The 24,390-nt window shown below is 41.9% G+C and overlaps 1 protein-coding gene across 27 annotated transcripts in view; it reads left to right on the top strand.

Moving 5' to 3' along the window:
- The first annotated feature begins 792 nt into the window (after positions 1-792).
- NRCAM (neuronal cell adhesion molecule) overlaps positions 793-24,390 on the top strand; it is a 166,034-nt gene continuing 142,436 nt past the window's right edge. For 26 of the 27 annotated variants that reach the window (XM_074827475.1, XM_074827470.1, XM_074827469.1 and 23 more), the window contains exon 1: positions 793-1,002. The gene's annotated coding sequence lies outside the window, so the exon portion shown is untranslated. Of the gene's footprint in view, positions 1,003-3,483; positions 3,503-24,390 lie in introns of those variants that run through there. The other variant, XM_074827447.1, reaches the window with a different exon arrangement.

Here is a 24,390-nt window from a genome sequence, read left to right as displayed (position 1 = left end):
TGCAAGCCTCTGTCTTTCCGAAGTCAGTTTAATTTACTGTATTGTTGTGCCCACAACAGCCGAAAGTACTGGCTCCAATCCTGCCAACACCCGTGTTTAACTACACACATGTGAGCTGCGCTGCCGAGTTCAATAGGACTATTCTCGAGTGTAAAATAATATCCTTGTCTCCAGTTTAGGAACTAGCTGAAACCATCTATTTAGAGGGGCACTGCCGGGCTAAAATAATGCGTCTATTTAAAACGCCGCCTTTGCCCAGGCCCGCACCGCTGACGGGGGGGTGGGTGTGGGGGTGCCCCGGCGAGGGTTTGGCTTTCCCCGGCCGCGGGGGGCAGGGGAGCGGCCCGCCGTTGCCCGACACGGGCGCTGAGGTGGCCCCGCCGGGCCGGGGGCGGGCCGGTGCCGGTTATCCTCTAGACGCCCCAGAAGTTAGCGCGGCTGTGTGTGTGTGGGGGGGGGGGGGGGGGCGGGGGGGGCGCTGAGAAGGCCGCAAGTCCGCCCTGGCACCGCCCGCAAGTCCGCCCGCAGAACACGACAATGATTTTACCCCGGGGGGCGGAGGGAGGGAGGAAGGGGGGATGTCGGCGGCCGCCCCCAGGCGGAGGGAGCTGGGGGTCGCTCTCCTCCCGGGGCGATGCCCAAGATGGAGCCCGCCGCCCCGCGCCACCTCAGGTGCGAGGGACCGGCACCGCCGCCAGCACTGCCCCGCCCCAGTCTCCCTCACCCCGCGCCTCGCCGCGCGCGCCCCGGCGCAGCTCGCGCAGACTCGCGCCTGCCCCGCCCCCCGCGGGAGCGCGCCCCGCGGTACGGCGGGGGCGGGGGTGCCGGGGAGGTGATAGGCGCGGGAGCGCGCCTGCTTCGGCTCTTCTGGCTGCGCTCTGCCGAACGGGCAGGAGGAGGAGGAGGAGGAGAAGGAGAGGAAGAGGAAGAGCAGTAGCAGTAGCAGTGCGGCCGCGTGTCCCCCTCGACCCTCTTCCCCGGGCGGCGGGGCCGCAGCTTCCCGTGAGTACCGGCCCGGCCGTCCCTGTCACTGCGCCGCGCTTCAGGCAGCGGGAGGTACCGCGCCCGCCGCCGCACCGGCAGCCGGTGGCAGCTCCCTGTGCCGCCGCCGCGCCGGGCGGCCGCCCCGACGGTGAGGAGCCACCCGTCCGCGCCGCCCGGCACCGCTCCGCCGTGGGTGCCGGGGCTCCTCGGAGGGGACGGGCGAGCGGGGCGCGGCGCCCCCCCCCTCCCGCCTCACCTTGGGGCGCGGCAGCGGCTGTGAGGAGGCACCAGGTGAGCCCGCCGGCTGCGGGGGCTTTGTGGCGGCGGCCGGCGGGGACCTCCGGGGGGGGGCGGCCGGGCTGGACCCGGCGCGTCGCAGCCGCGGAGCGTCTCCGCCCGGCCCGATCGGGCCGGGCGGAGACGCTCCGCGGCTGCGACGCGCCCACATCCCTCGGCGGGTTGGTCGCCATTTCGTGCGCTGGCCGGCGGGGGCGAGGGCCCGACGGGGGCGGTGGCGGGCGGCGGTGTGAGGGGGAAGGAGCTGTCTGTGCTGAAGTGCCGGGATCCGTGTTTCAGCTTCTACGCGTTTATTTGTCAGCTTTATTTATTTATTTATTTGCTTCCCTTTCGCGCTTTGCTTCTTGCGGCGAGTAGCAACGCTGATTTTATTCGGGTGTAAAATAGCTCGAACGTGCCTGGGTCCTGAGCTGTTCCCGTTTGCCCTTGTTTTGCTTCCTCTCTCTTGATGGCGATTAATGCAGAATATTGCAACGAAGTCTGAGCAGTAGATACACTTGCTCTTGGTTTAAAAGTAATAATTAACTAAACCTTCAGCTGCCGCTGAACTCTTCAGCATAGATGTGTTAGTTTTGAAGTCTGAAATGTGTTTAAACCGAGGCTTCCGAGTCTGAGTGTAAACAGTACCTGATTAACAATGCCAAGCTGTTTAAATATTTAAGATCATAGTGTGCTTCAGCCCAGTCAATAAGGCTGTTCCATATTGACGAGTACTCTGTGAAAGGAATGCTATTTCTTAGCTGTCTGTATAGTTAGATAAAACAATGCAAAATGTGGTATGTGACTCTACAGTGGAACCTATAGACCACGAGAAGACGTTCTTTTATCCATAAAGGGTCAGCCTTTCACTGTTTATTCAAAACGACCTCCTACTGACTCAAGAAGCCACTATTAACCACCTGGGTTTCTTTTTTCTGATGTTCCCTGTCTTTGCATATTTCTTTCTCTGATTTTGAGTATTAAAATACATTTTGATTCTCAAGTATATTATGGAAAAGGTAGATGAAACCTGAAAACTTCATTGCATCTAACAGGTGCACTATTAATCATTTCAACTTCTTCCATAATTTAACATAATTGATGTGGTAATTTATGGATAGTAATTATATGGGGCTGGGCATAGAATAGGTCACTGTACACCATCAGAAGGCATCTGGACCTAATTTTGAGTTTGAGAGCAGCGTATATGCCAAGAGATGCATCTTTCCGGTATTCATTGGCAAAGGATATCAGCTGGAAAGAGAAGGATACTATAGTGTTATGTACTAGCTCAAAGGACCTAGAAGTCTGAAAACTGAGTTACGGGTGCAGCATATTTTTAACATTTGTCTAATCTGTTTGATATTGCCATTTGTATGAATACACCTCAGGCATTTGTTTAGTTGATGGTAGTCCTTAGTTTTGAATAGAAATTGCAAAGCAAGTGACCAGAGTTGCTAAAGAGTTTGATACTGACGTCTGTGAAAGTTACTTATTTGAATTTTGAAGTACTGTAAAATTCTCTTGGGTGTCTAAAATTAACTCTCAGACTATATCAATGCAGAATTGGGAAGGTGGTGTATTCTGCGAATATTGAATGTAAGGAAGCAAAACCAGAGAGCTGATTGATGTTGACAGAACTCAGGATCCATTGCATGAATTCGCATTCTGGATTGTGCAAAGGCAATGTAGCAAAAGGAAAACCGTACAGCTGTGTGACCACATTGGATGAGGGGGTAGTGTGTGCCAGCTGGTGCTAACGATGGAGCTAAAACCCTCTTCACAACTCACAGAATAAATCCATAATTAATCATACTCATATTGGTATCTTAGTTCTGTAATTAGTCTTACTGGCTATGGTAAAAATGCTCAAAAGTAATAATGTTCAAGGTGAATGAGGTCACCAGAATCTGAGCATTAGTTATCGTTCCTTATCTTCTTGCAGAAAGTGTAACATTTATCACATATATCACATCTTGTTTGATAAGAAGGGTTGTAATAAGAAAATTTGTCATTTTAAAATGGTCTTTATTTTCAGGAAATGAAATAAACCAAGAAATCCAGTGGATGCTTACTGATACCTACTGTTAGCGTGTAGTGCTTTGGTATTTCTCTCTGGTGCTCAAAAAGGTGACAGCAGAAGCTTTAGTAACCAAGTTAGAGTTTCTTGGGGTTAATGAGATGTCTCTCTAATTGACAGATTTTATTGGTTTGAGGATTCCGATTTCAAGTCAGGAAAAAGGTAATGCTAGTCTCCTCATTCTTCCTGCTGTAGAGAAATGAGTCTCCATGGTATCTGGACATAAAACATACTGAATACACTAAGGGTTTGGGGTTTTGTTCATAGATTATTGCACAGCTCAAATAGCTCAATCAGCCTAAAAATTAAACCTGTTTTGCCTGCGGCTGTGGAATTGCTGTTAAGTCTGTAGTTTTATCCATTTGTCTCAAATCACACTGAATTGTGATTACTTACCTTCCATTATATTGGAACACTACAGTAAAACTGTGCTGTTCAGTTTTCACTGGATATGTTCATTTTATGTTTTACGAACAGAGTTGGTAAAATGGGGAGCCATACAGAGAAAGTATATTTCAGTCATGTAAGCTGAGGGAATAATGTAGGAGGTTGTCTGCTGGGCAATATGCAATGAATTTGATTTTGCCTTCCTGAGTGGGCTGATAGTATTCAAAAAATTCAGTTATACTTTCTCCACAGTGATAATTTGTTGCATTTTAAATTGGTAAGTATGTGTATTGCCTATTCAGTTTAGTATTAAAGATACTGTAACTTATGCATTTATGAATATTGTCTTGTAAATATAATATTAAGGGAATTTGTAAAGAGTTAATCTCCAATAATAAGATTAACACGATGCACCATAAGTTTTGTCCTACTGTTTGTTAACCAGAAAAGGATAGTCGCAAGCTAGCTATATTGCTTTCTTCTGAGCTACTGGAGGCTGGCTGAGCTTTCAGTTATTTACTTCAATAGAAAACTGAAAGGGAAAAAGTGAACAAAGGAGGTCTGTTTTGCCTGTCCCACTTGCTGGGCTGTTGTCTTTGCCCTTTTCAGTGAAGGAGGGGGTAGAGCTGGGTCAAAGTTGAAGAACACTGAAAAGGAATTCAAGTCTTATATTGAAATGTGAATGATAGCTTAGTTTGAGTGCCGAATGCGTTTGTTTGAATTGATTTTTTTCTATCTGTGGAAGCTTTAACTGACAGATGGTGATGGACTGGCATATAGACTGCTAGAAGGTACTGCTAGATATGTGTTCAGACCCCGATTAAGATGCTCAGTAAACAAGTGCATATCTGATGAGGCTTTTAATACTGGAGATACTGATGCTAGACACTGTGCGACACACTAGACATTTGATTGTGCGAATTAAGGGCAGGCCCCTGCAGCTGGCATACATTCAGGCTTACTTGTCTAGCCTAATTGCATTGCAAATACTCCTCTGGATTGCTCTTTAGCTTCTCCCTTCTAGTAAATGTTGAATAAGTACAGAAATGTTCATCTGGATCCTCTATTAACTGTTGTAAGAAGCTTTCAAATTTTTTTGTTTTGCTTTATGAATCAGGGTAAATGTATCTTAGTATTCATTTTGTGAATACACTGTTTTCCTACACTGTTTCAGTTTTGAAATGGCTCAATTCATAATGTGATTACAGCTTTCCCCTTGTTAACTTTTTAGTATGGAAGCATAACAGCTTGAATTATAAAATGTTTCTGTAAGAGCTCACAGTACCCCCATTCTACTTTAAGCAACAAAACTTTATATAAAAAGCAGCATTTCAGGCAGAGCATCTCGGATGCACAGAAATAGCCAAGCAAGGAAAAAAGGCCAGTTCAACTTATGAGGACGTGATAACTTTAAAAAACAGCCCCATTAGAAGGGAACTAGCTTGTCAATTAAATCATACAGAATTAGTACAAATGTAGTCTCTCTAAATTCGGTAAATATTCATGTAAGATTGCTGAATTTGGATGTGTCCCAAAGGGAATACAGTTGTCCTAATACTTTGTCTATACTGCTAGCTATATATAACCTTTTCATTTCCTCTGGTTTAAAGTATGTCATTGTTACTGCTTAACAGCTTGTTTAAGGAAAACAAAAGTTGATCCGTAACTTCCTTGTTGTAGGAGTTAAGTCTTTGGCTGCTAATTAGGCTTTTCCAGACAGCCACCCAAAATATTAACATCCCATTTTCCTTTAGACTTAGCTTAAGACTCCTCTTAAGAGGAGCTGGTAGTGTTTATACATGAGTACAGATTTTCTTTGTCTTGTTGAACTGTGCCTCTCACTTCTAACTTCCCTTTTTCTGTGTTTTCAGTGTTGCTGTTTGTCCAAGTTGATTCTGAGGGTTCATGTAAAGGAGTTGCCTTTACAGTGTCACAACACTGTAGGGCTCCATGTGTCTGTGTGCATGCGAAGGTATTGTAGATAATCAGTTAGTGCAGAAGCCAGCTATTGTAAAATATTTGGAGTCAGGGAATGGTTCTGAGGGTGGAGAATAATACCATGGAGTTAACTGACCAGTGCATAGGCACTGGCCAAGGGAAGTCTTCCTGCTAAATATTGTAGCGTGGGAAGGGTAGTAGAAATGAACAACATCCAAAGAAAGAGGCTGAAGATAATGAATTGGGGGTGGGGGGTGGGGACAGGGGATCCGTGAGGAGGACTTCTGTATGAGGAGATGGATGAAGAACAAAATGTATTATTGACTTTTGCATTAGAAAGTAGAGGTAGAAGTGAGGGAGTTGGCAATAAAATTCACCAGAAATCTTAAAGGGAAAAGGCACAGTCTTGGGAGCTCTGAGTAGAATAGATCAAGTGGGAATATACGTACAACTTGTGTATAAAAGTGTGTGGGATGAAGCAAGGGATAGCTCCTCGGTGTGAAGTGGGAAGTGCAACCAGTCCAGAGGGAGGGAAGAATTTTGAAGAGCATGTCAAAAGCAGGGAAATGAGTTGCTTGAAGGGGAGCAGAAGAAGAAAAACAAGAATTTGTTTTACTGTTGGTGAAGGGTTGGGGGTTTTTTTGGCTAGGAAGTATCAAATCAAGCAATTTTAAGGAAAACTTTACATAGCTCTGTTATCTTCATGGCATATTTCCTGTCATGTAAAGGGCTTTTCAAGAGTGTTTAGGAATTGAGTGTTGTTCATCAGTAGGCTTGTACACCACAAGTTACCCTTTGTAACAGGATAGATGGTTCTCCTCTTTATTACTTCTCCAGTTTTAAGGAGGACTAAAAAGTGGGGTTTCCTGCCCTGCCGCTGTTTGCATCTCTAGGGGAATCAAAATACAGGAGATGCTTGATGTGCCTTCCCCGTTACAATTTTCAAGGGATAGCGGGAAGAGGTGGGATAAACAGATTTAGTGACTTGATTACTGCCACTTTGAGTAAGCTGGAATTTGTGGGTCCCTCCACACACACCCCCACCCACCATAGACCGATGCTGTGATGTCTAGACAAACTAAACATACAATAGGAAGTTTAACCCCCTTGAGTTGCTCCTCTTTTCTTGAAAATGGAAGGTATTTTTTTGTTGTCAGCTCAGCTGAATTTGGGAATTTTGTTGCAGTTGTTACCTGGCCACATACAATCAAAATCTGGTTTTGCTTTGGGTGAGATTAGATGTTAATGGGCTGTGCTAGCCATTTCACTGTTTTTTAATCTGTTCTGACTAGGTATTTCTTACTGAAGCTCGGAAAAGGGAGATGTATTCCTTTACCTTTCCCATCCTTTCAAAATTGTACAGGACTTGAGTAAGTTTACAACAGGGCAGCTCTGCTTTAAAAGACAAAAGAACAGAAATGAAGTTTTTGCATGTAGTGTTGGATAAACTGAGGCCTCTAGTCACTTGAGTCTTGGAGCAGTAATTTTTGTGTTCTGGGTCTGGCTGCTGTGAAGAGTTGTGTTCTCCATGGATGGTGAGCATTTTCAGTTATGAGCAATTTAATGGTTCCAGTGTGATTAGCTTTTGTTGTTGTTGTTAAATTAGTTCAGGACATAATGGCAACCCATTTTCCACATCGTGACTTGAGTTCTGAGTAACACTAAAAGCCAGAGTCTGCATTGTGATGTGTTGTAGAGTCCTGTCACGTTCTGAGGAAGTTGTTGCTTTCTCTGGAGTTGGGGAGATGATTTCAGTATTGCAGTGATCAAGTCTGTAAGTTGTGAAGACAGGAGCCCTTGTGACTGGAGATGTTGGACAGGATATGGTCTTTTCACCAGATGTAAAAGATTTCCACTTCCATTTACCACTGTATTTATTTATTATTCAGCTATAGTGAAGTTCAGAGACACACCCAAGATAGGGAATTTTGGCAGTGAAGGTGGAAGTGGGAGCATATGTTCTTGGGGCTGTTGCAGAGCATCCACAGTCTTCTGAGCTCCTCTTTCTGTTGGAGGTGTCGCTATTCTTCCCCAGGCATAGGTCTGGTTAGGACATAGGGGCAGATGAGAACTATTATCACTGTTACTGCCACCCCATCCAAGTAATACCACAAGGGTGCTTGGGACATCTGTGGGGATGTGAAGGAACCCACCACTCATATTGGAGTACGTACCATATTGGAGTATACCAAGATATTGTTTGCCTTGCTTTTGGCTACTCATGAGCTGGTTTTTGGCTAGACATCTAAAACAACCAACAAATCCGATGTTAGTGTTCTACATACCAAGTGTGGTTTGAATCCTCCTGAAGTTTGTGTGGTTTTTACATCATCTAATGTCCTTAAAAGCATCAAATAATGAGGGAGAGAGGATTCCACCTACTGCTTCTGTGATGATGAAAGCTTATAGCTGGGAAACAGTTTTCTCTAACTTTTTCCTGGATATATAATACAGAGTAAGTGGGAAAGCTGCATGACTGCTCCCCTGTCACATGAACTAATGTGGCTGTTGGAGGAGCCATGCTAATAACTGGACTGCAGACCCTGGTCCTTCCTTATTGAATGTTTTTGTCCATATTGATCTTGCATGATATACAAAGTCATGGAAGTTTCTATATAGCACAACTCTGACACCTTTAATATCCAAAGAGTCTTTTAAATATCCATCTTTTCTATCAGAAGGGTTTCATGTATTTATGGACCTTGGAGTATAGTAGCCAACATTTCAATGTATTACAAGGTGTATCATATTCTAGACAGTACCAAACATATGATCTCATATAATCAATACAAAATGAAACTTCAGGTGTTAGTCTGGTAAATTTTTGCAATTTTTCTGCTTTCCTGTAGTTTGAGTGCTTTAAAAATTGGTGTCTAAACTTGCTTTTAGATATGGATGAAATGAGGAACATCTTAAATTATGTACTGGCTATTTCTGCATGATAAAGTTGAAATATAAGCAATTACATAACTGGAAAGCAAGCCAGCCTAAAAGCTAAATTATCTGTTAGACCTTGTAGGTGGTAGTTGTATAAAGTGCATTTTTAACTTAAAGGTAATGTGGGAACATATAAAGGTGAGAATGACCACCAGAGGGCAGACACATTGTTTAATGACTCCAAACCAAAATCCATTGAAAGGAGACTGCCTAAGCCTGTAAAAATACAGGGAGATAATGGTTGAATAAATAACAGTATAGATGCAGAGAATTTAATAAACATTAAATAGTATTATTTACTTTCATCCTACACTGACAAAATATATATCTGCTTAGAACTCCCTTGTGGTTTGGTATTCTTACAGTGGAAATCAGAACAGTTCATCAGATCATGTAGTCGAACCTGTAAATGATGAGTTGTTATACTTAACCCATTTACCTTTATATTGAGTCCAGTAATTTTAATTCAAGCATGTTTTCCAGGACCATGTTCATCTTCATTTGAAAATTAAAAGTAGACTCCTCTCTCAGTAGTTTCTCTCTTGTAGTTAAAGAATAATTTAATTCTGTCTGAATTAAAGTTCATGTTTTCACAAAGATCCCCCAGAATTTGCATATTCTTCTTTTCCTTTTTATTATTAATAACATTTATGTCCTTTAAAGTGCATAATTTTGCTCTTCAGAGTATCATGGAAAAGATTTAACATTATGGGCCTAAAATTAACTACTTCAATAAAGTAGCCTTTTTTAGGAATGCTGTGCTGTCATTTTTAGTAAAGGATGCTGCTCAGTAATTTTTATTTAGTTTTCTTGCTAGAAATGTAGGTGCTTAATTAAAGCATCTCATATGTTGGCTTTTACTGCTCATGCACCATCTCAAGTTATAGTGGTAGTGTCTTGTCTTTTGCTTTCCTTACAACAACTGTCTAGGTTTTAGAGGAAAATAATTCAAAGTTTTTATTCCATTGTTTCAAAGTCACAGTACTCTTTAGAGGCAAGTCTTAAGAGCTTTGGTTGCTCTCTTGGGGTCTCAATTCTACCATCTATGCTGCAGTGAAGCGTTATCGAAATAGCCTTAAATGCTGCCCCAGATTTCCAGCTTCCTCACTGTCATTTCCAGCAGACAGTTTCCTTAACAGTAGGATTTATGAAGAGGTCTTTTGTAAGATGGTTTGCAGATGTAATCCTCAAAACTTTTTCTGAAGGAATTTCTCCAAGTTACTTCTAAAGTTTTATATACTTTTTCACAACCTTCTCACCCCTTGACATTGAAATATGGGAGTAGGTTTCTCATTGCATCCAGGGAAATTGACAGCATTAGACATTCCAGAGTATCATAGGAGTTAATGATTTATTGAGATTTGTATCTTCATAGTTCACTTGGCTAATGGGTCCTAGGTTTTTTTTCCCCCTTCTGTCTAGAAGCCTAGAAACATCTAAAATAAACCTGAGTTGCTCTTAATAATCGGTTGATTTTTGCATCTGGGTTTCTGAAAAACTCAGTTAAAGTTCTGAGACTTGACAACTCCCTACAAGGGCTGAATTCTGTCCCTTAAATACAGTACCAGAAACACTATTACTGAGAACACATGCAGTAGCTGTAATCTGTTGGAAGTTAAATGGCGCCAGTGCTAATGCAAAAGTTAGCATTAGTAGGAAGATTAGCCTTTATGTTCATTATATATACACTTACATGTGTTTCTTTTCTCTTCTGAGGTAAAGCTGTCCTATAAGAGTCAAGGGTCTCTGTGAGTTTCCACACCCACCCCTCACCCCCCTGCTTAGTTTAACTGAGATTATATTGAAGGACACATCAATGGTTAATAACAAAACTCATGACAAAGAAGTTTCACACAGCAAGTTAAATTAAATACTAGTATTTTTCTTACCTTAGATGAGAAAGTTCAAATTGCAAACTAATACATAGCTTCCTGGTTTGACTGCTAATAAAAAGACATATTAATTGGAATGTAAGAGATAAGGGTAAGAAAGTGCTGAAACAAGAAGAAAGTGTGGAAGATAACAAAGTGAGGGGAGATAAAGCAAAGAGAAGAGGTCTATTTAAGTACATACAAATAGCTACTAACAGAATACAGCTATGATTTCTTGTTTACTAAAACAAAACCCCAAGCTACTGTTTTAAGGAATGATGCTCATAACTATAAAGTATTGTCTGAATTGTCAAAGAATTAAGTTTTAAAAAAAAAGTGCAAAAAAGAATCAGTTGTAAGATTCTTCTCATAAAGACTGCATATCTGTTCCTTGTCTTGCTCCTCACAAGTGGAAGAATGACCTTTCACTGATGGGGTCTTGATCTAGGCTTCAGGGATTATTCTACACGCTTTTATATATATATATATGTATGTATGTATGAAAGATCCGAATTGTGACGAATGCTGTAATGAAACTGCGAGTTAGTACAAACAGGTGTTTCTCTGAATATGCAGAATAATGCTGATCCCTGAAGATGAGTGCCTGACTTCTCCTGGATCATAAAGGATGGAGTGAGACATGTGTTTCTGAATGCATGTCTGTAATAATAGTTGAATGTTTGTTTTCATTAGTGGGAGGTTTTATCTGTGGTTGTGGGAAATAATTTATAATTCACTATGGTGAGCTAATGCATTACTTTGACCAATAGTTGATATTTTTCAAATAGAATTCAGATTAGTGGAATTATGAATTTGTATTTTGTAATTAATTACTTGATTATAATTAGATTCATTTTTCCCCAGTTTCAATATTAATTTAGTTTTATAATTAACAAAAAAGGAACTAAATTGATACTGTGTTGGCATTGCCTTGAAATATGACTTGAAATATTAAACATTTTATGTACTTTTAAATATATTGCCATTCAACATTAAATATTATCTGTCAAAATAGAGCTGTTGATAATTTTTAACACTAAATATTGCTGGAAAAAAAAAACATTACTTTTCTGATAGCACACAAAATGTAACCCAGCGTTGGTAATGTAATTCGGTTTCTGAATGCTAATCCTCAAACAAAGACTTGTGTAGCATCCAAAATGAAACACTTGCAAGTCTGTAAGTAGGACCCAGAAGAGCAACAATTTTTAGTTCCCTTGTCTTTATCCCTTCATTGCTGTTTCTACCATCCTATGATAGATTTTTAAATACCTGCTATTCAGACACAGGCAAGTAATTAGTATGTAAATCTTACTTTGAGTGCAATTGTGTAATAGGAGGCACAGAACTGTAAAACAAAAATTAAAGGTTCTTTTTAAGAAGGCTTACATACTTAAATATAATTAGACAGTCAGACTTTGAAGTCAGTATCTTAAAACCTTTGCTTGCTGTATAATGACTTCGGAGTTTTCATATAAAATTATTTTGCAAATTTTGGTGTGTTCTTTGAGGCTGTGGCTATCTGTCCATACACTACCAGTCCTAATGAGATTGTAATTTATAATTACAGCTCCTAGACACAATTAATGAGTGCTATGGAGTACAGCTTTTTAGCACTTACGTTTTTAAAGAATATCAAAGCTTGCTCCGCTAAATATATTCACGTTGGTCAGAAAGGAAAAATGGTTATACTGTTTAAAAGCAGTGTGTGAAAGGACATGTTTAGTGTAAGAATTCTACTTTCAGAAATATTTCATAGAGCGTCCTTCACTTGTCAGAAGTTTTCTTTGCTATTAATGAAGCTGGATTTGAGGTCCTTAATCTTATTTGGGATATGGAAAGGAAAACTTGGATTTATATCCAGCTAGTTCAATTCTGAATAGTGCTTCAGTACTGGAAGGCTAACAGCTATATTGTAAAGAAAATGTAACATCCTGCAGATGGCCGAGGGAGTTGGCGCCATCAGAGTTTGGAGAACCAGCATGGCTAGATTATCTTCACTGACTTGATCTTCAGCATGAATGGATGATGTTCTGTTGTAATCTAATTAATAATTTGATTAACAAATACAAAACTTGATGACAGAGAGGTGATGAGTTTTGAGACTTTATTTCGTTACATTTTGAAGGGAGGGATGGAGCTTCCCTCACACATCCAGCCAACTGCCCTGCGAATTGATAAGGATTCTAGTGTTACACTGGCAATTTGTATTCATTAGAAGTATCATCATACAGTAGCTTTAAATAAAAGGCTTTCCATTACATGTATTTCTGTTTATTCTCCAAGATGTGATTTCTGCTAAGGTTAGTTTATTTGTATTTATTTTCCAGGCCATGTATTAATTGTACTATAAATCTAGAAGTGCCCAAATCGGCTTCCTGTGAGCAAGCTTAGGTCAGAGAGCGGGAGAGTTACTTTCATGCAGTGCTGTCTGATTTGAGGTCAGTATTAGCCAAGAAATTTGTGTCTATTACAGAGTGTTGTTCTTCAACTGTATTATGCCTGTGGTTTTGGTTTTTGGGTTTTTTTTTTTTTTCTTTATTATCTGACCCCTCTACTTCCTTGGATAATTGAAAATTAGCTCTGCTGTTTGAGGTTAGTGGGGGGAGAAATGAAGGTGGGAATGACACCTTATGAGGTGATGACTGTATTGCACATCAGCACCAGTTCCCAGCTAATCCTAAAGTGTAACCTGTGTGTAAGATATACTGCCACCCATCACTATCAATTCAAGACAGTTGGGGTATAAAGGTCACATCTAAGGAAAAACTGTTGGAATCACTTCATGGTGTATATAAAGAAATAAAAATAAAAGCTAACATGAGTGTTGTGGTTGGTTTTTTTGAGAAGCTGGAGTTGTGAAGCTGATTATACTTGGACTGATCTGAGAACTTGTAGTGTAAGTGGTAGATGAAACCTTCACTCAGGGAACACTGTTCTAATCCTGTCTGGGTAGTATTTTAAAGTACTTGTGGGAACACTGGTGATAGAGTGTATTTACTTCCAAGTATTTGAGAAATGCATGGGGTTTTATTTTTCCATCTGGTGTCATTACTTTAAGATTACATGAAAATACCTCAGCCTTTCTGATCTGCTGTCTATGCAAAATGGGAGAAATGCCTCTAGGGTTAATCTGAATTTTGAATTGGGCTTTTGATTACTTTCCATCATCTAGTTCAGTGCAACTTTGATAAAACAAATATTTCTAGGTATTATGCCAAAAACCTTTATCTGGAAACCATTAGGGAAGCAACACAGATGCAGATGAAGTAGGCTTAACGTGATGACACATGTTGGGAAGTGACTATAGTGTTTTCCTTGAAAAAGACAATGTAATCCTTTTTCTCCAAATAACTTTCCCGATATTGTTGCACAGTCAGACAGCTGTTTGTTTAAAGGGTGGGTGGGAAAAGCAGTTGACTGGTTTCTGTTGTGTTGGGTAATGCTCATCTGGGGAATCTAATCTCTCGATAGGGTCTGATGGTCCTTTACCGGATGGTGATGGGAGTCTCTTCAGCTGGATTAGATGAGACTCCACAAAATGTTTTCTGCTGTTTATCCACGATCTGTTTCTCTTGATTACATTAAGCTCTGTAGGAAACATTTCCCAGCTGTCTTGCATATATACAGGACACTGCTACGTAACCAGAACAGTTTTGGCTGCCTTGGGGAGTCTCTGTGAATGTTGGATTCTTGACCAGGGATGCTATTCAAACATTTAAGCATACAAGCAGCTCCTCTCAGTTGGCCTATGCACAGCAGGAGCTGTCTGGGGAAACTTCAGGGACTGTCCACAATTCCCAGCTGGAGAGGTCCTGTTTACCAGCTGCCTTGTTGTAAAGGCAGGTGGGAGTTCAGTCAGTCACCATGCTGCACAAGGGACTGATTTGAGAGATTTCAGCAAAACAGTTCCTGGACCATGCTGGGAGCTGGTGAATAAGTGTGCTGTGTATGCACACAGACACAGGCCTGATACTTAGGACTCTAACTATAGGACGCACTTTAATGCTTTTTCTTTGCCTTCACAATTACAAATTCTATAGACCTTGCTACAATATATTGTTTTAGACCATAATTTGATAGTAAAATCAAGATAAATGAACTGATACACACTTGAAAAAGCCTCTGGAAAAAATTTGCGGTATTTTGCCTTTTTTATGGAAGCACAGTATGTCTTAAGTGTAGTTTCTATACTAGTGTTTATTGCTAACTTTACAGCCATTTCCATTAACAGCATGTAATGTTTCAAATAGCATACTATAGCTTCTGAAATTGGAGGTCTTTATTCTGATGGCAGCAATGGTGTAAAAATGTTAGTACTTTGTCAAGACAGTGTAGCAGTAGAGTTGAGCAATGGGAAATTGAAGCAAGCATCTGAGCTTCCAGTTGATAAAGGCTGGGAGAGTATTGCCGTATTGCCACAAATGAATCCTCCTCCCTTGGGCATCTGCTTTTAGCTGCTGTCAGAGATGAGACCTTGGGCTAGGTGGATCTTTGTAATTATGCTAAGTGAATGCCAGACTTGGTAGTACATGCAGCACTTTTATATGCAAATTTAAAGAGAACATCAGACTTTTAAAACTAAACACTAAGAAATGTCAGTGTAATAATTGAACATACCTGTGAACGTAGCTCTCTTTGTGTGTTTGTGCACACTAAGAGTGAAATCCTGTCCTAACTTAAATTCAGCTGTACCAGAATTTGAACTATTTGGTATAGGGTAGTGAGCCAGTCTGCCCCAAACAATTTTGTTTTAGCATCTTGCCTCATGTTGAGAAATAAGAACTCTCTGAAGACCGGTCCAATGAAGTGCTTGTCTTTCTTTCATTGAAAGCATTAAAGAATCATTAGGATACTGTATCTAACTTTTTGAATTTGTTCCTGTGCTGAAGAGGGTGGGAGGCAAGTGTTTAAATCATGTGACTTCCCGAAGTCCCTTCCAACCTTAACTACTCTCTAATTCTGTGATATGTCCTGTCTCCATTTCAGAACAAGTCTGTCTGTACTTCTCTGGGTGGACATTTCAGAAGTATTGGAAGGAAGAGCACTCTTTTTCCAGTGATTGGGGCACAGAAGTGGGAGATCTTGTTTCCGTTCTTTTGCTGGCCTTCACGGGGTCTCAGTCACTTCTGTTCTCTGTGTCCTAACTCTCAGGACCCAGGGTATGCTGTGTGAAAGTTTCCATCTCTTCTGAGTCCCTGTGCAACAGGGAATGGCTGGAAGAACTGGTATGACAGGTCGTGCTCTTTGATGAGCCTGCATTCTGTAGTAAATCAGCAGCCCTGCTCAACCAGCTCTTCTCACATGGGGCCTGAAGTTGGATTTCCCATCCTTAGGTATGTGCTCTAACCACCTGGCTGAGGAGAAAGTAGGCAGGAGTGTCAGCATTTCTGCTTCTCAAAAGTAGTTGTGATGCCCATTACATCTGACTTTTCCATTTCTCCTAGAGAACTCTCATAGACTTCAGGTTCTTAATCACATCTACTTAGCTGTAGAGTAGTACACAGAAAATAAGTGTTTATCCACCCAAACTATGTGCTTCTGTGTACAGGGGGATGAATGAAGTCAACTCTGTGAAATTCTAAGGCTGAATTGGGACTTGTGTAGTATACTTGGGTACCTGCCTACATCCTGGGACTTTTTTACGCTACCTACTGAATTGCTGTTCAGAATTTAAGTGGGATAAGGTGAATTAGCATTAGGTTTAATATTAACTTCCCACCCTAAAGTTATAATCATTTTATTAATGGCAAAACTTTGTTACCATCCCATCCCCCATGGATGTGAATAATTCACCAAACTGGAACATCAGGCTCTAGTTTAATTTCCTAGGACAAGTGGTGATAGTTCTCTAATTTAATTTGTATTTGTACTAAAAGACTGAACTTCAGTTCATTCTGCACTGTTTATGTATACCACAAATCCTACAAAAGGACTACTCATAAAATAAAAAAAGCCCAAAAGCAGTTCTACTACATGAGTGCAACTCCTGGTTTGATGTTGCATTTGTTAATAGAAGACATTGATTTGATGTCACAAGTATTTTTAACAGGATTACAAAATGCAAATAGCATTATGTAAGACAGATTACCTATGGCTTTAATACAGGATTGTTTTCAAGCCAGAGGCTACATTTTGCAGGGTTATGTATGTTTGTTTATAACCGAGCACATTAGGATTAGGCTCAGCAGAATACCATTTTCCAAATCCTTGATATTTTCAGGTTAGATTACTTCATTTTTTAATTTAAAATTATGAATTTAAAATCTCAATTGTGATTATATTTTGAACAGCTTTTAAGGTGGATAGCTTCTTTGTTTAGGATCATTACAAAAAATCTGTTTTGCTTAGGTAAAATCAGAAATTGCTGTTGTCCATCATACCCCCCTGTAACTTCTTTCCTAAGGCAGAGAGACACTTGGTTCCAAAAACAACACAAAAGACTGAATGCATTTCTTGTACGGCAGGACGTATGTGGATGACATGTTCCACTGCCAAGCAAATCGGTGAAGTGTTAGTTTTGTACTGAACCACAAAGAAAATCCTACAGGCAGTTCAACTCCAAATAATTTCTAAAAAGCCTCATATGTACAGTACCAGAAGTTCTTGACCTTTTAGTGAATGAAATTTCAGGAAGCTTACACAGCTGGCACAGAACAGCTTCATGTGACTCTGCATTGTTGTCATTGCTTTATGCTCTGAATGCCTGAAATGTGCCACTCCCTATTTGACAGACATGAGAAAAAAGCCAAAGTCTCTTACAAAGGTAATGTTTCCTTCTGGAAAGCTAAAATGTTTGATGTACTCAGCAGCCAAGTTTCCCTTTAAACAGACTTAACTGGAAGCATGCTTTTTGTCCCCCCCAACTAGTTTCAGTTTTTGTGTTTCACTGTGGTTTATGCCCAGTTTCATTCAAATATGTCGACATCTTCTAGTTTGAGCACCAGATTTCTTCCAAACCTTTACTACCCTGATGTTTTTCCCAGGGAAACATGTGGCAGCGTTTCCTGCATTACAAGGTGCATTTAATATATGCAGGCCAAGGAAGAAAAAGCAGAAACTTAAGAGGAAAAAAAGGACTTGAAGCACTTGTGAAATGTTAGTATTGCACATAAATATACAAGCAAAAAAACCCCAACCTATAGCTTGCATGTAGATAGTTTCTTCCTTCTATTATAAAGAATAAAGGTTTTCTTGTATTCTGTGACTTGTGTTCATCTCTCTTATTACGACTAAATAGTTTTCCCACTGGCTTAGTTTTCATTTCTGCAGAGCTCTGTTCTATGAGTACCAAAATATAGCTCCCAAATGCTACAGGCCATAAGGAGTTTGAGTTTTATGGAGATAATCAGAGCCTATCCTTTTAGAAGATAAATTGCTGTAATGTTCTCAATCTGCCATTTCTGTGTAGTAGTCAGATGGATACTAACGTGCTCCTCAGGGGGATGATAGTTATTTCTGAGAAGTGGGATGCTGACTTTCAGGACTTTTCATTGATGATAATTTCTGGTAAAAATTGGCTGTAAGACACCTTAAGAAAAGTTCCTTTTAAGTGATTACATAGAACTTACATTCAAAGAGATAAAAATACAATGGGGTATGAAGTTTTACGCTCCTTAAATGCCAAGGAAGCAAGCTGAGAAAGTCCATGGCTTCCTGCTAAATTCAGGTCTTCCTGTATCCCGCAGTTTCAAGCAGGCAGGAAATAGTCCTGGAGACATTGTGCTCTTGGCTCTTAAATGACAGTCTAATCAAGGACATACCTGTGATTTGCATGGCTTTCACATCTCTGCTCTTGAATATATGGGACCAGTTTGCTTATGGGACCAGGGTAATGCTTTCTTGTTGTGCTCATGGTCTGCCTTCTGAAGTGCTGAAAGTGCTGAAACATAGAAGAGGGACAGTATTTGGAATGGGGGAATGAAATCTGTGTAAAGTCATTTGGCAGCTTGCTCCAGGCAGTAGTGATGCAGTCATTTCATTTAGGTGAAAATGAAGCGTGGGTATTCCCATTGAAACAGAATTATTCAGTGGTGACTGAACATATTTCAGTAACTAAGTCCTCTCAAACAAAAAGAAACTGTAGGGTTGTTTTTTTAACCTTATCTCTCCTATGCTCCTATGCTAACCCCAGACCTTTTTCATGCACTCTTTTAAAGGTATTTTTAGCAAATAAAATTCTGCTATTAGGTTATGTTACAAATGCTATTAAAATAAGTCTTAAAATTGAATTTTGAAGTGACAGTTTTGAAATGCCTGAAAGTGTCGTGCCATACAGACTAATCAAGCTCCATGTCTGTCCTTGTTTCTTGTACTAGACTTATGGACCATGAGTACCTGATAAGATTGAGTTGTTCACTTAACGTGCATGATCTAGGCCTGGATAAGATGCTTAAGCCAGCTTTGTAAAATATTATAAAATTAATTGAAAGCGGGAGAGAATAGTAAGAGAGCTCTGTGATACGGACACTTCTCCTCTTTGCTGGATTAATATCAGTGCACTTGTTAAACTTCATGAAGTTGCCTCTTGTGGTAAATAATGCATGGGAGAAAGAGAAGCGGGAGAATGCAACTCCTTCTCTGTGTTGTTCTCTTCTCCACCCTGCATCCTCAGCTGGCTCTGAACGGGCAGGAGGAGGAAAAAAATTATCTTTCTGAAATGGTTTGTGCAGATTGTTGTCAAACGTTTTCTGTGCCAAACCTACTCAGTTTGTAAAAGGCGAAATGATGTGTTGAATGCTTGTGGACACGGCAATGTTTATCACTTCATTTCACACACAAAACTTAGGTATCTACCATGGCCTTGAGTTGCAGGGAATTATTTAAAATCTATGTGGTTGGTTTTTTTTTTTTAAATATAGATATAAAAAATGCTAGTAGAGAGGAAGTAAAACTTGCCACTTTCATCTTATGAAAGCTGACTTCTCATTTTCTACAAAAGGTATGTCTAGCAATGACTCATGTTTAGAACATTAAACTCTTCTGTGATACTTTCTTTGAATTTTAATTTTCAGAGTGAGGTCTATGAATCTTACCCTTGTATGTGGATCTATTCAGAATTAACATTTTCACTGCAGTTGAAGTAAAACTGAAGTTCAGCATCAGTCTTTTAAATTAGGAAATGTAATTTGTAATGTCCACTATTGTTTTAGGCCTTGCTATAAGGGTAGCTAAAACTACCATTTCCCTTGATTTCTGAATTAATCCATTCTATTGTTCAATACAAGAAGCTGATATTCTTGTGAATTTGTAGCCTCTTTCTTAATGAGCTAATTATAACAGTAGAATTCTTTTAATCATGTATATGCATACATTTTTCCTGTAACATATGGGGTATAAATGAGTCTTTTGGATAAAGAGGTTTTTTCTAGCTCTTGTAGTGAAGACTACAATAGTTGGAACATAAAGATGTATTTAGTATCTGCACATATGGCTTGACCTGTCTTGGTTTGGAGTGCTTCCATCCATTGCCAAATTTGACATTTATTAGTAAATTAATTTATCTTTAGAAGTGATTTTTAAAAAAAATCTTTCCCATGTCATTCATATAAGTACAGTTGTTTGTTTGGTTTTTTTTTTTTAAAAAAGAAATCTCATTGGTTTTAGTGGCTGGTTAGTCTTGATGAATGAATGGGACTGTTTGGTTCTTAGAATAAACAGTCTGTTGACATAACACAGTCCAAAACTTTTCACAAGTGCTTCCTTCTCCAAAACTAACCACATCTCTCCCCTTGCCTCCAAGTGCAAAACACCTTGATGAATCCAAATATCTGAGATGATTTAGCTCTTGACTACAGTTGCTGGTTCTTGGCTTTTCCAGTACGTACATTTACCAGCAGTCCTGGCTGACCGGGGAGATCCCGACAGATTGGAAATTGGCCAATGTGACGCCCATCTATAAGAAGGGTTGAAGGATGATCCAGGAAATTACAGGCCTGTCAGCTTGATGTCAGTGCCCGGGAAGTTGATGGAGCAGCTCATCCAGAGTACCATCACACAACACATGCAGGACAACCAGATGATCAGGCCCAGTCAGCATGGGTTTATGAAAGGCAGGTCCTGCTTGACAAACCTGATCTCCTTCTACAACAGGGCGACCTGCTTATTGGATGAGGGAAAGGCTGTGAATGTAGTTTACCTTGACTTCAGTAAGGTCTTTGACACCATTTCCCACAGCATTCTCCTGGCAAAACTGGCTGCTCGAGGCTTAGATGATCGCACGCTTTGCCGGGTAAAAAACTGGCTGGATGGCCGGGACCAAAGAGTTGTGGTGAACGGAGTTAAATCCAGTTGGTGGCCGGTCACGAGTGGTGTCCCCCAGGGCTCGGTTTTGGGGCCACTCCTGTTTAACATCTTTATTGATGATCTAGACGAGGGGATCGAGTGCACCCTCAGTAAGTTTGCAGACGACACCAAGTTGGGTGGGAGTGTTGATCTGCTTGAGAGTAGGGAGGCTCTGCAGAGAGATCTGGACAGGCTGGAGCGATGGGCTGAGGCCAACTGGATGAGTTTCAATAAGGCCAAATGCCGGGTGCTGCACTTGGGCCACAACAACCCCCAGCAGCGCTACAGGCTTGCGGAGGAGTGGCTGGAGAGTTGCCAGTCAGAGAGGGACCTGGGGGTGTTGATTGACAGCCGGCTGAACAGGAGCCAGCAGTGTGCCCAGGTGGCCAAGAAGGCCAATGGCATCCTGGCTTGTATCAGCAATAACGTGGCCAGCAGGGACAGGGAAGTGATCTTACCCCTGTACTCGGCACTGGTGAGGCCGCACCTCGATTACTGTGTTCAGTTTTGGGCCCCTCACTACAAAAAGGACATTGAATTACTCGAGTGTGTCCAGAGAAGGGCAACGAAGCTGGTGAAGGGTCTGGAGCACATGTCGTACGAGGAGCGGCTGAGGGAACTGGGGTTGTTTAGTCTGAAGAAGAGGAGGCTGAGGGGAGACCTCATCACCCTCTACAACTACCTGAAAGGAGGTTGCAGAGAACTGGGGATGAGCCTCTTTAACCAAATAATAAGTGATAGGACAAGAGGTAATGGCCTCAAGTTGCACCAGGGAAGGTTTAGACTAGATATTAGGAAGTATTTCTTTACAGAACGGGTGGTTAGGTGTTGGAATAGGCTGCCCAGGGAGGTGGTGGAGTCCCCATCCCTGGAGGTGTTCAAGAGTCGGGTTGACATAGCGCTGAGGGATATGGTGTAGTTGGGAACTGTCAATGTTAGGCTAATGGTTGGACTGGATGATCTTCAAGGTCTTTTCCAACCTAGATGATTCTGTGAAATGTGTGCAAGGTGAATGGGTGTGAAACAGTGCTGTGATGGAACAGTAGAAGAAAAGTGGTGATTGCTTCCTGGGGTGAGACTGCTGCTGGGAGAAATGGCCCCTTTCTCTATTGCCTGCACGCTTATTGAGCTACAGGTGTTGGATTCAGCCTTGTTCCATTGTATGACTCCTTGTAACTTTCTGTGCTGCCTTTTGGTCCAGCTGCGCAATCTGCAGAGCACATGTGCCACAGGCATGCCTAGTATGAAGGATGATGCAAGGGCTGGGTTTGACTTCCTCAAATCAGAAGTTATTCCCTTTTCTTTGGACTGATACAGGGAGGGGGTAAACATACAGATGTGTAATAGATGTAACTGCAGAGTGACACCTGTTAGCTTCCACCATGTCTTTACTCCATAAACTCATTTAAATGAGGGAGAGAAATGGTGCCTCCGTGAAGCCTGCGGCACGTGACAGCTCTTCTCATTGGTACAAATGAGCCAGAAAGTGGTAGTGAGCTGTTTAGCAGTGAGTTAGTAGAGCTGAGGTAAATACAGCGAATATCTAGGAAGTTCTTTACTACCTCCAGCTTCTCTGGGCAACCTGTTCCAGTGCCTCACCACTCTAACAGTAAACAATTTCTTTCTTATATCTAATCTAAGTTTATCCTCTTTCAGTTAAAGCCATTACCCCTCATCCTATCACTACAGGCCCTTGTAAAAAGTCCCTCCCCATCTTTCCTGTAGATCCCCTTGAAGTACTGCTGCTGTAAGGTCTCCCCAGAGCCTTCTCTTCTCCAGGCTGAACAACCCCAACTCAGCCTGTCCTCATAAGGAAGGTGCTCCAGCCCCCTGATCATCTTTGTGGCCTTCCCTGGACTTGCTCCAGCAGTTTCATGTCCTTCTTATACTGGGGGCCCCAGAGCTGAACACAGCAGTGCAGGTGGGATCTCATGAGAGTGGAGTAGAAGGGGAGAATCACCTCCCTCAACCTGGTCATACTTCTTTTGGTGCAGCCCGGGATATGGTTGGCTTTCTGGGCTGCAAGTGCACATTACTGGGTCATGTTGAGCTTCTTGTCAACTAACACTCCCAAGTCCTTCTCCTCTGGGCGGTTCTCAATCCAGTCATTGCCCAGCCTGGATTTGTGCTTGGGATTGCCCTAACCCATGTGCACAACCTTGCACTTGGCCTTGTTGAACTTCATGAGGTTTGCACAGGCCCAACTCTCAAGCCTGTCAGGGTTCCTCTGGATGGCATCCCTTCCCTCCAGCGTGTTGACCGTACCACGCAGCTTGGTGTTGTTGGCAAACTTGCTGAGGGTGCACTCAATCCCACTGTCCCTGTTGCCAATGAAGATGTCAAACAGTACTGATCCCAGTACCAACCCCTGAGGAACACCACTTGTCACTGCTCTCCACTTGGAGATCAAGCCATTGACCGCAACTCTTTGAGTGCGACCACCCAGCCAGTTCCTTATCCACCGAGTGGCCCATCCATCAAATCCATGTCTCCAATTTAGAGACAAGGATGTCATGTGGGCCAGTGGCAAATGCTTTGCACAAGTCCAGCTAGATGATGTCAGTTGCTCTTCCCTTACTCACCAATGATGTAACTCCATTATGAAAGGCTACCAAATTTGTCAGGCGTAAGTTGCCCTTAATGAAGCCATGTTGGCTGTAACCAATCACCCCATTATTTTCCATGTGCCCTAGCATAGTTTCCAGGAGGATCTGCTCCATGATCTTGCCAGGCGCAGAGGTAAGACTGACTGGCCTGTAGTTCCCTGGGTTTCCTTTTCTCCCTTTTTAAAAATGGGGATTATGTTTTCCCGTTTCCAGTCAGCAGGAACTTCACTAGCTTGCCACACCTTCTCAAATATGATGGATAGTGGCTTAGCTACTTCATCTGTAAGTTCCCTCAGGACCCGCGGATGCATCTCATCGGGTCCCATGGACTTGTGCAACTTCAAGTTCATTAGATGGTCTTGAACCTGATCTTCTCCTACAATGGGCAGTTCTTCATTCTCCCAGTCCCTGCCTTTACCTTCTGTGGCTTGGGTGGTATGGCTGGAGCACCTGCTGGTGAAGACTGGGGCAAAAAAGTCATTGAGTAGCTCAGCCTTCTCTATATCCCAGGTAACCGGTCTCCTGTTCCTTTCTGGAGAGGGTCCACATTTTCCCTAGTCTTCCTGTTATCACTGAAGTACCTATAGAAGCTTTTCTTGCCCTTGATGTCCCTGGCCAGATGTAATTCTGTCAGGGCTTTGGCCTTCCTAACCTGATCCCTGACTCATCGGACAGTTTCTCTGTATTCCTTCCAGGCTATCTGTCCTTGCTTCCACCATCTGTAGGCTTCTTTCTTGTGTTTGAATTTGTCCAGGAGCTCCTTGTTCATCCATGCAGGCCTCCTGGCATTCTTGCCTGACTTTCTCTTTGTCAGGATGCATCGCTCCTGAGCTTGGTGGAGGTGATCCTTGAATATTAACCAGCTTTCTTGGGCCCCTCTTCCCCCAAAGGCTTTATCCTATGCTATTCTGCCAAGCAGATCCCTGAAGAGGCCCAAGTCAGCTCTTCTGAAGTCCAGTGTAGCAAGCTTTCTCAGCACCCTCCTTGCTGCCCTACAGATCTTTAACTCCACCAATTTATGGTCATT

Source organism: Strix aluco, chromosome 5 (assembly GCF_031877795.1).
Source record: "Strix aluco isolate bStrAlu1 chromosome 5, bStrAlu1.hap1, whole genome shotgun sequence".
Classification (NCBI taxonomy): Eukaryota; Metazoa; Chordata; class Aves; order Strigiformes; family Strigidae; genus Strix; species Strix aluco.
The sequence above is the reverse complement of the archived record's forward strand: the minus strand, read 5'-3'. Positions and strand labels throughout refer to the sequence as shown.